This window comes from Mytilus galloprovincialis, chromosome 4, assembly GCF_965363235.1.
Source record: "Mytilus galloprovincialis chromosome 4, xbMytGall1.hap1.1, whole genome shotgun sequence".
Lineage (NCBI taxonomy): Eukaryota > Metazoa > Mollusca > Bivalvia > Mytilida > Mytilidae > Mytilus > Mytilus galloprovincialis.
This window is the reverse complement of record NC_134841.1, coordinates 57,048,233-57,063,357: the sequence shown is the minus strand read 5'-3', so window position 1 is coordinate 57,063,357 and position 15,125 is coordinate 57,048,233. Positions and strand designations below refer to the sequence as shown.

The 15,125-nt window shown below is 32.3% G+C and overlaps 1 long non-coding RNA gene across 1 annotated transcript; it reads left to right on the top strand.

The window, feature by feature from the left end:
- Positions 1–2,716: 2,716 nt before the first annotated feature.
- LOC143072510 (uncharacterized) lies at positions 2,717–6,157 on the top strand. Its single transcript, XR_012977214.1, has 3 exons — positions 2,717–3,025; positions 3,692–3,809; positions 4,307–6,157. It is a non-coding gene; the product is annotated as an uncharacterized LOC143072510 (long non-coding RNA).
- The last annotated feature ends 8,968 nt before the right edge of the window (positions 6,158–15,125 follow it).

The window sequence follows — 15,125 nt, the reverse complement described above, 5'->3', positions numbered from 1 at the left end:
AATGTAAAGTGTTTCATTCGCCAAAAATCTCGTGCGTTTCTGCGAGAGAAAAAAAATCACGCGCAATTTCGTGAATGAAAGGGGAAAGTAGATCCTTAATGTCAATTTATTTTTTAGAACAAAAGTACTATTTTGTGTCCTTTAAATGATATCTTAAATTGTGTGTTTCGCCTTTTATTTAAAAAATTGCTATGCGTATAAGCATAACTAAAACATACTTTCGCGACGCCTTTTAGTTTTACTGAAAACTGTGCAGTCTATGAAATGTTTTTACAGGTGAGAACTGTTCTATGATAGATATCATTTTGTCAGACACTTTTCTTTTTTTGATTTGGTTCTTATAATATGCCAAAAATCTGTATATTAAAAAGAGTTTAACATTAAATTGTGCGTTTTACTCTTAACAGACGTATAACCAACCCGATTAACAGACCAATCGCCCATATAGCCACATACTCAATATAGGTTAACCGACCAATCTCTCGGTTAGCCGAGTGTCGGCCGTGATGTTACAAGTCACAAAACATCAATATACAAAAAGACAATTTACCAATAAAGAATTTTGAAATCTACAAGTTAAAAATTGACAATTAACAAATGAAGAATGATGAATTTTGATACAAAGATACTAGTTACAAATTGACAATTTACGAATGAAGCATTATGAAATTGCACAGTTACAAGTAACAAACTGACAATTTACCAATTAAGAATGTTGAAACTACAAAGGTTCAAGTTATAAATTGACAATTTACGAATTATTATGAATTTCACAGTAACAAGTTACAAATTAACAATTTAAGAATTAACAATTAAGAAATTACACAGTTACAAGTTACGAATTGACAAGTTACGAATTAATTTTTTTTTACCCCGTTGGCTTTCCATAAGAATACCGTTAGTGATGATGACTGTGCTTGAAAGTCACATGTAAATCTCTTTCTGCCATGTCCTGAATTTAGATAACGAAAACGAAAATAAGCTTTCACGAGTGAATTTAATAGTATTGCATGCAAATAGTCTTTTAGCGCACGAAATAGTAAATAGAAAGCATCTCACTGATACTCAGGAAAAGAATACGCATTTGCGTCATCACATATCTTAATCTAATAGTTGAATTCGAATTTCAAACGGCCTACATTAAATCTTTTGACTCCGGATTCATTGACATTTTATCCGGAATTTTTGAGAACGCAAACCGATAGCGTGCTTTTGAAATGTGATCTATAATGTGAATGAATATAGGATAGGATAGTTGTCAACACATTAAATACAATTTTCAGAACCGTACCATAGTACAAATATGTAGATGCTATAAGGTTAAACTATTAAAACATACAAACAAAAATTGAATTAAAATTTTATAATAGAACGAAATTCATAACAGTGTGGTCGACAGTAAAACGTTTATTAGTAATTGTACTGAAAAGTTTACCTTTAACTTGTTTGTCGTGGGCGATGATTTTATGCTCACTCAGTCTATCGGAGGCCTTCAAGTGGGGATTTAAATAATCATTTGTTACAAATTTTGATACATAAAATGAAACTTTCTTTTCACAAATCATTTAAGGAATTTATTTTAAATAATTGTTATACCATCACTTACAACAGTTTCACTTTTAAGAATATTAATGTCCAGAGCTGATATCAATAAATAATAATAATAAAAAAAAAGTTTATTCATGGTAAAAAAAAACAAAAAAACTTTTAAGTTAATAGGGACCCGCGTTATTTCAGAAAATATCTTATTGATTAAGAGAACAAAAACTTCTACGTTGTGATGTGGGCTTTGTTTTTTTTATATACCATAAATCGATTCGTTCATTCAGATATTTGTCAGTTTGCCTTGGCTCTTCAAGTCCAACACACAACTTCTCACGAAATTGGTATTTTTCTTACAAAAATTACATCCATGTGATGTATTCTTTTCATGGAGAATGAATGTTGCACCTTATTTTATTTGTTATCGTTTTTTTTTTTTTGTGTGTATCATTGACGTATAAGACAACCTGAATCTTCTTTATTCAAATTTAAAACATACGAGATGGCAATTATGACACAAAATAACTAAATTAAACTTACAGCAGAAGAAAGATAATGAACATCGCTTTTATAGTCTTCTAAATATCGAAGACGCGTGGTCTTTTTAAAAATGGTGTAAATTTATAAAGGAAACAACAAACAAAATAGTTCGAATATTTATATTGGAAAAAGTAACGGTGTGTAAATCATAACAATTATTTTATTTCAATGAAAATCAAACTGTTGAATTTTTTCCGCTGCGAGCAAATTTTTAATTTTGGTCGCATTTTGAAAATCAATAAATCTTGTATTCTTGTTGGAAGCTGCACTGTGTAGTTTATACACTGCAAATATTGCGGACGCCTGACGCGTCTGGACGCGTTCCAATTTTAAACACAATATGTTCAGTTATTAACATTAGTGTTCCACATTGAACGCCAGCGTTAAAGAATATAACACATTGTGTTCAGTCTTTTAACGCACATATTCAAGACAAGTGTTCTAAAATGAACACTAAAAATGTTCTAATATTGTAATTGGGGGGGGGGGGGGGTTCATTGTTTCAGAGTCAAAAAGACGATGAATAAGGGTGATTCGTACTATGATTTGACGATAAATTTATTTTAGCTGTATCGGCATATAAGCAAATTATAGTCTGGTAAAAAAAAATGATATATTTTACAAGAGCGTATTTATAAGCGTGCAATTGATTGATTTTTAATATAAATCTTTTTCTAAACGACTTAAGTTCTTTTGGTATTTATTTTTAACAATATAAATGCGTAAATGCTCATGAAAACGTTGCTATTTAATTGTAAAAGCGTTCTGGTGTCGAACATGATACGTTCAAATTTACCATTTTCCTCGAACGCCATGTGTTCCAAACATGTCAGCGTACATAACAGCTTGTGACGTATTAATGTACCGGAAGTTTGGTTTTTGATCGTGATTGAACTTGAGAAGCTTCACTGAAGAAAATTAACAACAAAACTTGATATAATAGGTATGTGTATCTTTATTTATAACACATGACGAACATAAAAAATATTTGTTTTAGTATGAAATCAACAAATGTCTACTTGGGCAGGACACACTGAAGTATAAATGTAAGAAGAATATTTTGTTCGAACACAAAACTGCCCCCTCCCCTCCCCCTTAACTGTGCTGTAATGTCATAATTCGATTAAAAAAGAAGGCGGTTCTTTGAGAGAATACATTCAAATTATCATGTTTTAAAAAAAATTAACACTGTAAATTTATACGTAAATGTTAAATGATATCTTTGCTATTGTAAATGTGTTCTGGTCTCGAACGTGATGCGTCAGTCAAGCTGATCGTTTTCTCCGAACGCCATGTATTCCAAACATGACTCAAACATTGTGTATAGAAAGCATTAAGAAGATCAAACGATCATCTACACTTTTGAGGATGTACATTTTTAATCAAATAAAACCAATGCATAAGGATGTGTTCACAAATACAAAAACTGTCATGACATTGCAATGTCAAGACAGAAGTTTGTAAAAAAGGCATACTGCAACACAAATTTTAAATTTCTCATGTATATGTTATTTATAATAACTTTGTAATTAGTAATTCATTTTAGCAAATGTCCACCCTTGTGCACTGCATTCATGTATTGCAATGTTTTCCTATGTTACTTTTATAGGGTACAAACATGTAACTACAGTACGTAAGGATAATTGTTCGTGCATACCTCGAGAATAAAGAGAACATGTTGCAGTTCAAGAGATGACTACTTATCCTGCACCATAAAAGTACTATATGTTAGTTTAAGAATTTTTAATAGGAGTGTCCTTTGACTTCTTACAAGTTTTGTTATTGCAGATTTATCAATAAAATGTACACCATTCACTTGTTTACATTAATCAGCTTAATTCGATGCAATTACATCAATTATATCCGTATACAGATCATAAGTGAAAAAAATACTACATATCTTTCTAAATACAGGCAAATGGTAATTAGTTTCTTGAAATGTTAGAGTTTAATTTAGTGACAAGTCTAAGTTGACGATAAAGCTTTGCCTAAAACACCTATGAGCACTTGCTGGACACTTCCTATCATTTTTTTAAAAGATATAGAACACGAGAGCACATATACTTGAAAATACATGTATACCACTCTTTAACAAATGCATCTTATCTTATAATGCTGACAATATAATGGAATTACAAAAACGAAATAGGAGTTTCTAATTCTTAAGGAATGTCGACATAATGAATAATTTGTTTACTCATACACTTCATATTTTACATTTTAGAACTTACGGTTAATGGATAACAAGGTTAAAGAGTAATAGACGAATCCTCTAAAAATGGAAGCTCAAAATCAGTTGTAGGCGACTCAAATTATGCTTAAAAGTGTCCAAGGAAGCAGTGTTACATGAACACCAACTCGACTACTAGCAGCATATACACAGGGTATTTTATGTTTGATATTGACCATCTGAGTGCTATGCAGACAGTGGATTATGGAACATTTTGGTGATAAACGAGCCAGTGGCATCAGTATTTTGTCAAGAAATTCAGAACAGTGCTTGACTTAAGAAGTTGCAAACGATGAGTTACACTGTGTTCATAAGACACTAGACTTTGTTGTAACATAATAATTTTAAATATATGACGAACATTTTGTTTATGAGTAAATATTTGGACACATTTTACAAATTACAAATGTTAGGCTTAAATTAAAATATTGTTTGTTTGCCCTTTACCGACCGACCCTATAAATTTGTTCCGCCTGAAAATCTTTTATTTGTATTTACCAGCAAGATTATATTTTATTTTATTTTTTCGTTCCTACTAAAAATCTTATATTTGTATTTCCCACTCAAAACTTTTTTATCGGAATCCTCGGGTTTTATCTTTTTAACGTATAAGGTCCAGTCCATTTGGTATCACGTGAGCATTTGACATGAACACTTGCATTTGAACAGTTGAAGTTTCAAAGCATATGTTTGAAATCGATGTTGAACGCTTTCTGAAATCATGAAATGACGTACATTACTCTGTACCTTTATATCTGAAGAGCAGAGTTCATTTTAAAAAAGTTCGTTTGATACAAAATTATCAACGTGTGTACAAACTATTTTGTAAACGGACGTTGTATTCTATGTAGGGATGACCTTTTGTGATCAGCAGATCAGGATGATTATGTTAACGATGCCGCTATATTATTTTTATCCGACATGGACCAAAGGTGACAAAAGCCTGTAAAGTGGAGAATATTTGGCAGTAAAATTGCCAATTTTTCCATACAGATTATTTATAAATGCGATGTAAAATACGTGACAATTGAGTTTTAAGTCTTGTAGCATTTTTATTGGAAACAAAGGCACACACGAAATTTTAAACACTCTAGGGACTTTTTCTACTAGTAATGTATGTCTTCCCGGACATATCTTACCCTTTAGGTAAGCTTACTGTCAACGTATATTTTTTCCACCTAACAGAAGTTCCAATGGAAACTTTGTTATAAACAATGCCATATTATCTGTTCCTGTTGGAACAATAGTCTATATCATTTATTCCGTTAGCAGGTTAGGAAAATTTTCTGTAATATTTATTCCAGTGGAAATAATATTCCAGAATATTGTTTCCATTTGGGACTTATATTATGAAGGATCTTCTATTCCGTGACAGTACAATGTACGTAGTACAGAATATAAGTGCAAGTTCAAACTCTTCAAAAGTTCCAGGCATATAAACGTTGAAAATATGCGACACGGCTCTATATTTTGATATTTGTAGTGCATATGAATTAGCTTCACATTCTACGCGATATTTTTTTTTTCAAAACTAATAGTCCCAGAAAACTTATTTGCAAAAGCAAAACAGACAAAAATGACATTATGCAGATTTTGTATCTATTAAATAAAATATTATACCTACCTGCCTACCCATGACAAAAAAATATACCGAGTCAAGTTATTTTTTTTGGGAAAAAAATAAAATATTTTACCTACCTACCTACCCTGTTTCAAAATATACGGTCGGAAAAGGGCAAACAATCAATATTTTAATTTAGGCCTTATATTTCTAACTTTTCTAACTTGTCATTTTAAAGTTGCTTCAATATTTCACATTTTATTGTACTTTTTTTTAAATGTTTTCTTTTTTAATCAATTAAAGACGTTTTAATCACTTGAAATATTTGTTTTACAAGACCACAATAATGTTTCAGAGAATATAACACTTTTTCTGGAACATGTAAAATTGTGTTCCAGTAATATACACTATGTGTTCTGGATATTAACACATATTTCTGGAACACAGTCTGAGCGTTCCAGAAGTGTTACAAGGCTTAGAACGCGTAACGGCATACAAATTTGCTCACAAGGACATGTTCCAGATTCAAACACTCCATGGCGTTCAAGGAGTACACGCTATCCGTTCAAGAATAACACATAGCGTTCGAAAGATGCAATCCCAATCTAAGATGCAAATACATCAAAAGAAAAACAAAATCACACCATATCTCCACATGACACAAAACAAAAACCAACTGCAATCAACAAATAAGACGCAAAGAGTCACAAGAAATAAAAAAAAATCCATTCGAGGGCAACTACCGACTTATTATACTGTATGATCGAAAACAAACATAGCCAAAATATGACACCAAAGAAATAAGACGCAAACTAAATTACAAGAAATTACAAGATCAATAAATGATGTATAAAAAAAATTCCGAGCAACAATTGGTTAACACAAACAAAAGGACTACAACGATATAAATATATGCAACTTCACAATGATCAACCAATCCGGGTTACTGTATAACTAAGATATAACAAAATGTGTAACAATACCTTTTTTTGAATAATACAGAAATTATGACTGTCGATGTAAATGTAATTGTTTAAGAAAAAAACATGTCAAACATGCAAATATTATTTAAACAAGAGGCTCTCAAGAGCCTGAATCGCTCACCTGGTAAACAATGCCTTATTGAACATATTGAACCATGCTAGGCAAACATGTACAGCTAACAATTCTTCAATATTACAAATATATATGACTTACTGTTTATAAATAAAGAATGACGGCCATGTTTTTAGACAAAATAGAAAATAAAACACAAACTTTATTTTATACGCCCTACTGATCATTCAGTTGAAGTTTGGTTGAATTTGGTTGAGTAGTTTTAGAGGAGAAGATTTTTTAAAGTTAGCAAATATGATGAACAAATTGTGAAAAAATTTTGGTCATATTTAACTTATTTGTAGATCTTACTTTGCTGATCATTTTTGCTGTTTACAGTTATATTCAAGATAATGACCAAAAACTGCAAAATTTCCTTAAAATTACCAATTAAGTGGCAGCAACCCAACAATGGTTTGTTTGATTCGTATGAAAATTTCAGGGCTAATAGATCTTGACCTAATGAACATTTTTACCCCATGTCAGATTTGCTCTAAATGCTTTCGTTTTTGAGATATAAGCCAAAAACTGCATTTGACCCCTATGTTCTATTTAAAGTAAGGGCGGCCATGTTTTTTGACGGATCAAAAATCGAAGCACACACTTTGTGCAGAATAATATAAGGAACTATCATGCTAAGTTTCATCCAAATCCATTCAGTAGTTTCAGAGGAGAAGATTTTTTAAAGTTAGCAAATATGATGAACAAATTGTGAAAAATTGTCATTAAAGGACATTTACCCCTTAAGGGGTCAATTGACAATTTTTGTCATATTAACCTATTTGTAGATCTTACTTTGCTGATCATTTTTGCTGTTTACAGTTTATCTTCATCTATAATAATATTCAAGATAATGACCAAAAACTGCAAAATTTCCTTAAAATTACCAATTAAGTGGCAGCAACCCAACAATGGTTTGTTTGATTCATCTGAAAATTTTTGGGCGAATAGATCTTGTCCTAATGAACATTTTTACCTATGTCAGATTTGCTCTAAATGCTTCCGTTTTTGAGATATAAGCCAAAAACTGCATTTGACCCCTATGTTCTATTTTAAGTAACGGCGGCCATGTTTTTTGACGGATCAAAAATCGAAGCACACACTTTGTGCAGGATAATCTAAGGAACAATCGTTTTAAGTTTCATTCAAATCCATTCAGTAGTTTCAGAGGAGAAGATGTTTGAAAAATTGTTAACGACGACAGACGACGACGTCGATGACGACGACGACGACGACGACAGACGCCAAGTGATGAGAAAAGCTCACATGGCCTTTTAGGTCAGGTGAGCTAAAAAAATAGTTTTAATCACTTAAAAGTCATGTGATGTTACATATATAGGACGGGTGTGTTCGATGCGTAAATTTATGAACAAAACCCCGTCATATAACATCCAACTTTGAAATTGCGTCCAAATGTCAATTTTAGGTGTGCCACTTTGGGAATGGTCTTAAACGATTGACAATTCATTTCTCAATTTTTGTAATTTTCCCCAGATTTTTTCTATGTCGGGCAAAAAAAAGTAGCAGTTTTTAAGGAGACCCCGTTAATGACGTAACAGCTTGACTTATGGTCGTTTTAAAAACGATTGTTTGCAAGTTGCATTGTTAACAATTGTACAATATGAAAATTAAACAACGTGAATGCAAATATTTATAATTACTTTACTTTTGTGACATCTTGACAACCGTATACAAAGTTTGTTTCACTTTTCTACCTTCTAAACACAAGAGGTCGAATTCTTTTGTTCTAATTAAACCACATATCGGACTGATACGTGAACCTTGTAGTGAATGGATTTTGCAGATCTACAAAGGAATGAGCTGCTACATCAACTACCGGTAGGCCTATATGATCGTTGACGGCAGTTTGTTTAAATATAGAAACAGAAAACAGATTTTTTTAAATATATTGTTTTTATATTACATTATATCATGTTTCTGATTTCAAAACATTATACTGAAACATGTTACAGATTTAGGTACATTGAAGTACATTAATGTAACAATAACGCAATGTAACCGTAGACTCAATTATTGTAACATTCGTAATTAATCGTTTCCTTACCCAACCTTGCATTCCGGCAGTTAGTCTCCAATGTAACAATATTGTTTTTCTTAATTTCCAAGTAACCGTACTAGCCAGTGTCTTCAATCGTTATACTTAGACCATAGTAGCATAGCACAATTATCTACTTTTACCGTCTTACAATATTACATCAAACATAAAATAAAAAGGAGTATGATTGCCAATGAGACAACTCTCCACAAGGTACCAAATGTCACAGAAATATGAAACACTATAGCTCATAGTACGCCTTTCAACAACGAACAAAGCCCATACCGCATAGTCAGCTTTAAATGGCCCCGAAATGAAAAATCATGTATAACTTTTAGAAAGAGAAAACTAATAATAAATCTAACAACAAACGACAACCACTCAATTACAGACTCCTGACTTGTGACAGACACATACAGAATATGGCAGTCAGGGTTATGCATGTAAAAGGGTGCCCAACCCTCGCCTTACACCGGACAGTGGTGTAACAGTACAACATAAGAATAAATTATTATGGCTTGTTTCTGTAACCAAATTATACACGCCTGAAGATAGACCAAAATCGTAATTTGACTTATTTTTTTTATCAGTTTTTCTTAAAGAGTACAAGGACATCGTTAACAAACAAGTAGTTCTGCATTATATTTATTATTTGATTTTGAATCAAAATTATTTCAACAGCAACAAGCTGAAGCAACGAGTATCATTTTGAGTAATGGGTATATTATGTGAAAAATTTTAGAATTACAAAACTATTCCAAGCTTTAAAACTTTCACTGTGACCTCCCTTTTCCTTACCCCCCCCCCCCCCCCCCCCCCCAATACTATTGTCATCCTATTAGTCAGCACTAAATTGCAAGAGGAAAAGAATTATCACTGTTATACATATTTAGAAATAATAAAATGTAACTTACATATTGCTCCTTCTGTGTTCTTTCACTATTTTTTTCTAGTCAATAAATCCCAAGATTGTTTGCTGGATGAAAATAACATATCGGATACACCTTCTAGTTCCAGATGTATCAGTTGTATTGAGATCGATAAAGCTGTATTAATATGTATTTGAAACACATTTGGATTCTAGAGTATTGTCCGTAAGAAAATCCTTTTGATGAAACATTTTGGGTTGAATAACGAGCTAAAGGTAAATTTCCTTCTCGGTCATTCACATCGTTCACCGAATGCGGACACCAACTTCTGTGCACGATTAAATCATGCAATAGAAAGTTCGAACTGCCTTTTAAATAAACGGAAATATATTGGTCACTCGTGATTTCAATTCTGATTTGTTTAATGTCAATAATAACAAATCAAATCAAAATCAAATATTTTATTGTCATATAAACTTTACAGTTTGTGACCAACATATATTAACACAATAAACACAATAAACATACATATTAAACATACACAATAACAACAGCATCAAATTTTTTTTTTAACAACAAACAAGTCCCCTGCCCTCAGTTCTAATGACTTTTTCAAGAAGGATCCTAACTTATTTGTTTGTAACGGCGATAATGGATTTAGTAAATATTGAATTTTTTCTTCTTCATTTAAATTACAAACTTATTGACATTTGGGATTTATTCAATCTAAGAAATGTATTTAATAAAGCAACAAGAGTAACTGATAATATTAATACACTCTTGAATCACTCTTAGACCCTATATAATAAGTGGCTGTATATCATATTATTTTTCAGATGTTTTAAATAATACCTTTGAAAATAATTTTTAGTGATCAAAATGCTGCAGTAATATTTCTTTCAAGTGTCCATCAGCAAGGTCACGCACTTTCAAAAGAGAAGTAAGGATATATGATAAGATGGATAAAGACGATTTTTTGAAAATAATGAATGAAACGGATTTGTATCACTATATGCACTTCTTCTCGCTGACAGGGATGTTAATGAACTATGTGAAATATTTACTGTAACTTCTTTGAACATTGCGAGGAAGTTAAGTAACATGCATACGAAAAAAAAAAACACCCGAAAAAACCATGGTTCAATAACGAGCTTAGAAGAGAAATAAGCATTAGAAATCGTTTAAGAAAAAAGGCTTTGAATTCCAATACACAATCTGATATTTTAAAATACAAGCGACAGAGAAATAGGGTCAATAATATGAAAGAATTGCCTAAAGAAAGAAAGATTCGAAAGTAAGTTACCCAACATTATTCTACAAAATGTATCGAATATTAATCAAGTTAAACAATGGACCAAATAGCACCCCCTACTCCAAAATAGTATAATTACCGAAAAGACAGACGAAATTGCATATGAGGATGACAACATTTGTTAGCTTTAAGCATACATTTTAATTCAATTTCCAGATTAGATTATCAACTTACCACAATTAGAAAGTAAATCAAACAATAAAGATAGATAATATATGTGTGTAGCAGAATATAGTCGATCCCTTGTACAGCGCTATTATTGTATGCCAATACATGATAGGTCACTGCATCAATACTTTTAAGATTGCTTGCATAGACAGCGATGATGGAAGTTTTTAACGACCTTGACCATGTTGACCGACTATATAGCCCTCGCACAGTCGGAAAAATATAACAATCATTTATCTATATAAAATTTTGCTCTCATACTGATATTTTGTTTGTAATTATGACGTTTACATATATTCAATGATCGTATGTTGATAGACGTCACGAGCACAAATTAAAGACATGAGTAAATTTGATCTTCTAGCAATGATTGATAGAAGCCAAGTGGAGAAATTGTGCAAATGCAATCTGTCAATATAGCTGCAAGAGCAGGACTAGCTCAGCATCCTATTGATGTCTATTATTGAAGTACTTAGCAAGAATTTCCAGTGATGAACAGGGGCGTAGCTAGGTATTCAGTCAACTGTAGGCACCAATCGGCAGGGGGTCTGGGGGCCGCTCAAGGGAAAAACGATCGTGCTTACAATTTAATAAATTATATGTCTAAATTTTATTCTTTTAACTGAAATGTTTCAAGTTTTCTAACTAAATTTTCCCTGGGACAGTCATTTATACATATTCCTTTCAAAGTATCTATGCTAATTTTATAATGAGATGGCCATGTAAACCAGTACTGAAATATATCACATCATAGAAAATTCCTGCAAAATTTCGAAGAGTTGCGTGAACATTTTACATGGGACAACTATGGAACGCCATGACTGTCTTCTGATGTTGATTGTTTAATATGTTCGGTGCTTTATGCATTATGTTCAGTAGTATGTATATTATGTTCAGTAGTTATTACATTATGTTCAGTAGTTATTACATTTTGTTCAGTAGTTTTGACATTATGTTCGGTGCTTTGGTTATTATGTTCAGTCGTTTCATTATTATATGCAGTGGTATTTAAATTATGTTCGGTACTTCTGACGTTATATTCAGTGCATTTTTCATTATGTTCAGTACTTTCGACACTATGTTAAGTAGATTCAATATTATTTGCAGTACATTATGTAATACCTTCAGTAGTCCCGCTTTCTTAATATTCAGTAGATTATTCATTATGTTCAGTAAAAGCATTGGTATTATATTCGGTTCGTTCAACTTTATGCTCAGTGGTTTTATCATTATGATGATTTAGTAAAAGTCGGGAAGTCAATAACGGAAATTGTCGGAAAAAAACGAACGCGGATATTTTTAACGGACGTTTTATTCATGAACACCTTTACGTGATTGAATTAAAATGGAAGAAATGGAAGCAGTTTTAAATCGGTGTGGTTTACGTTCCCCAGTTGGCATCTTTCACAAGGAAAAAATAACCCCTGGCTTAATTTGTAAGTTGTCGCTACAAGATTTCGCATATTTAGGTATGAACGACAGGAGAAAAATAATGGAATTGAGAATAGGTTGTGTTCATTTCAGCAGCAATTAGTTTAAACATATTTTATTTGCTGAATCAAAACAAAATGGATTAGACACAAGTAAATCATACTTATGAAGTCTTCTCCATAATACAATATAAAGTTACAATAATAGTATAATATAATGGACATGCATATAAAACATACAATTTGTGCAGTATAATACTAGCTTTGATAGGTGAACAAAGAGGATAGAGAGTAAAAAGAGAAAAAGAAAGTTTGAAAAGTCGTATAAATCTGTGACGATGACTTGTGAATTGATGACAATGATGACGTTCCGTGTCAGTAATAATAACGCTCTATCAAGGCATAAGAAATCTGTTTGACCTTTTTATGAAATTTTGAACATGTTTGAAAATTTGAATATTTTGTTCGTTCGAAAGTTCCAAGTGTCCGCAAATTAATAGTTTTGTATCTAAAACAAAGTTTTCAGATAGCCAGTTAAGGTTATGGAATAAGGTTTTTCTACATAATGTGTATTTTGGGCAAACGAAGAAGTAATGGTAGACATCCTCAATATCGGACCCACAATGGCAAGAAGGATCATCTATAATATTAGCTCTAAATAGGTCATTGTTTAAGAATGAAGCGGAACATCGCAATTGCGTTAAGATTATATTTAATTTCCTTGGGACGTACAAATAAAACGTTTCAATTTTACATAATAGACTATCGTTTTTTAATTCTTTCTTAAATTTAGAAATAGAGTCGACACTGCGAATTTTTGGATCAAGTTTATTCCATTCACGTATAGTAGAGGGAATAAACGATTCAGTAGTAAGGGAAAGTCTACAAAATGGAACAATACTATCATGACCATTTCGCAACGGGTAGTTGGTTTTACAAGGAGGTACAAGATTACATAAATATTCTGGTGTATGCTTTTGGTTCATGTTAATAATCATCTGTAATTTTCAGCAGCAATATTTTGACTAAGAGTTATAACAAGTTTTTCATTCCCAAAGAAGCACTGGAATCCCTGCTTGAAATCGATTTAACTGTTTTAAAAACATTCCCTGTGGACTACCCCCCCCCCCCCTTTGTGCTCTTTTTTTTTCAACCCTTGAATTAAGCTTTCCAATCTAATTAAAATTAACACATTGCTTTCTAACCAATCTGTTCATGCACCGGACCGGCAACTTTCTTTATTTAATACGAAAATCTAAAGTGCCGTTATACACATGCATGTTGTTTGCTTGGAGTATACGCCCGCAAAGAAAGAAATAGCCTAAGTCCGAAGGCACAAATAAGAAAAAGAAAGTTTTACGGCAAAGGGTGCCGGGGTAATTCTCTCTGTGTTCAAAATATACATGAAATATTTGCCACTGCCCCTTTTTTGTTCTATGAATTCTAATCCTGAGTTTTCTATCTGTTACATGCCAAGAAATCCGAGCTAAAAATTCCGGTCGATCTCCTACGGCACCCATTAGTATTTAAAGATTTGATTTCATTCAACAAATTAATTTAGGACCTTCATGTACGTATCATTTAGAACACAGCTATATATACAAATGGTCAATATTAATCATCCATGTAATTTGCTCTATGGGACGTTTGCAGAATTTCAACGGAGGCAATTTCTTGGCATGATCAATTGTGTGTTTACCCTCCCCTTTTCTCCTTTGATATAAAGCGTTCCAATGAATAACAAAATAAAAAGAGACAATTACGCAAGAGACTTCTCATTTTTTGTACCGGTTAAAGGTGGTGGGTGCTTTGCGGCTCCTAATTTCTTTTCATGAAAACTTAAAATCTTTTGTATCCCCCTCTAAATTTAAGCCAATTAAGGTTTTTGGTTTGTACTTCAAGCTTTCACTAAAGGGCAGTGTCTTGCCTGAATAAGAGCTGCTTGATAGTGAAGACGTGCCCTTACTCTAAGATCGATTATGAATAATAAGAATTCATGAACCTCAAGAAATCTGACGTACCCATAATTGACAATCCTGACACGAAATTATCAATTGGCATTTATCCGTTTCAGATCCGTTCATCATCCATTTTATCCGTTATACGTCCGGTAGAAGTCCGTTTCACATTCGTTCAACATCAATTTTATCCGTTATACCACAAGCTAGTGCCGCCAAAGGGCAGTGTCTGAACTGAATAAAAGCTGCTTGATTGTGAAGACGTGCCCTTACTCTAAGATCGATTATGAATAATAAGAATTCATGAATCTAAAGAAAGGCTAATTGGCATTTCAGACGCGAAATTTTCAATTGGAATTTATCC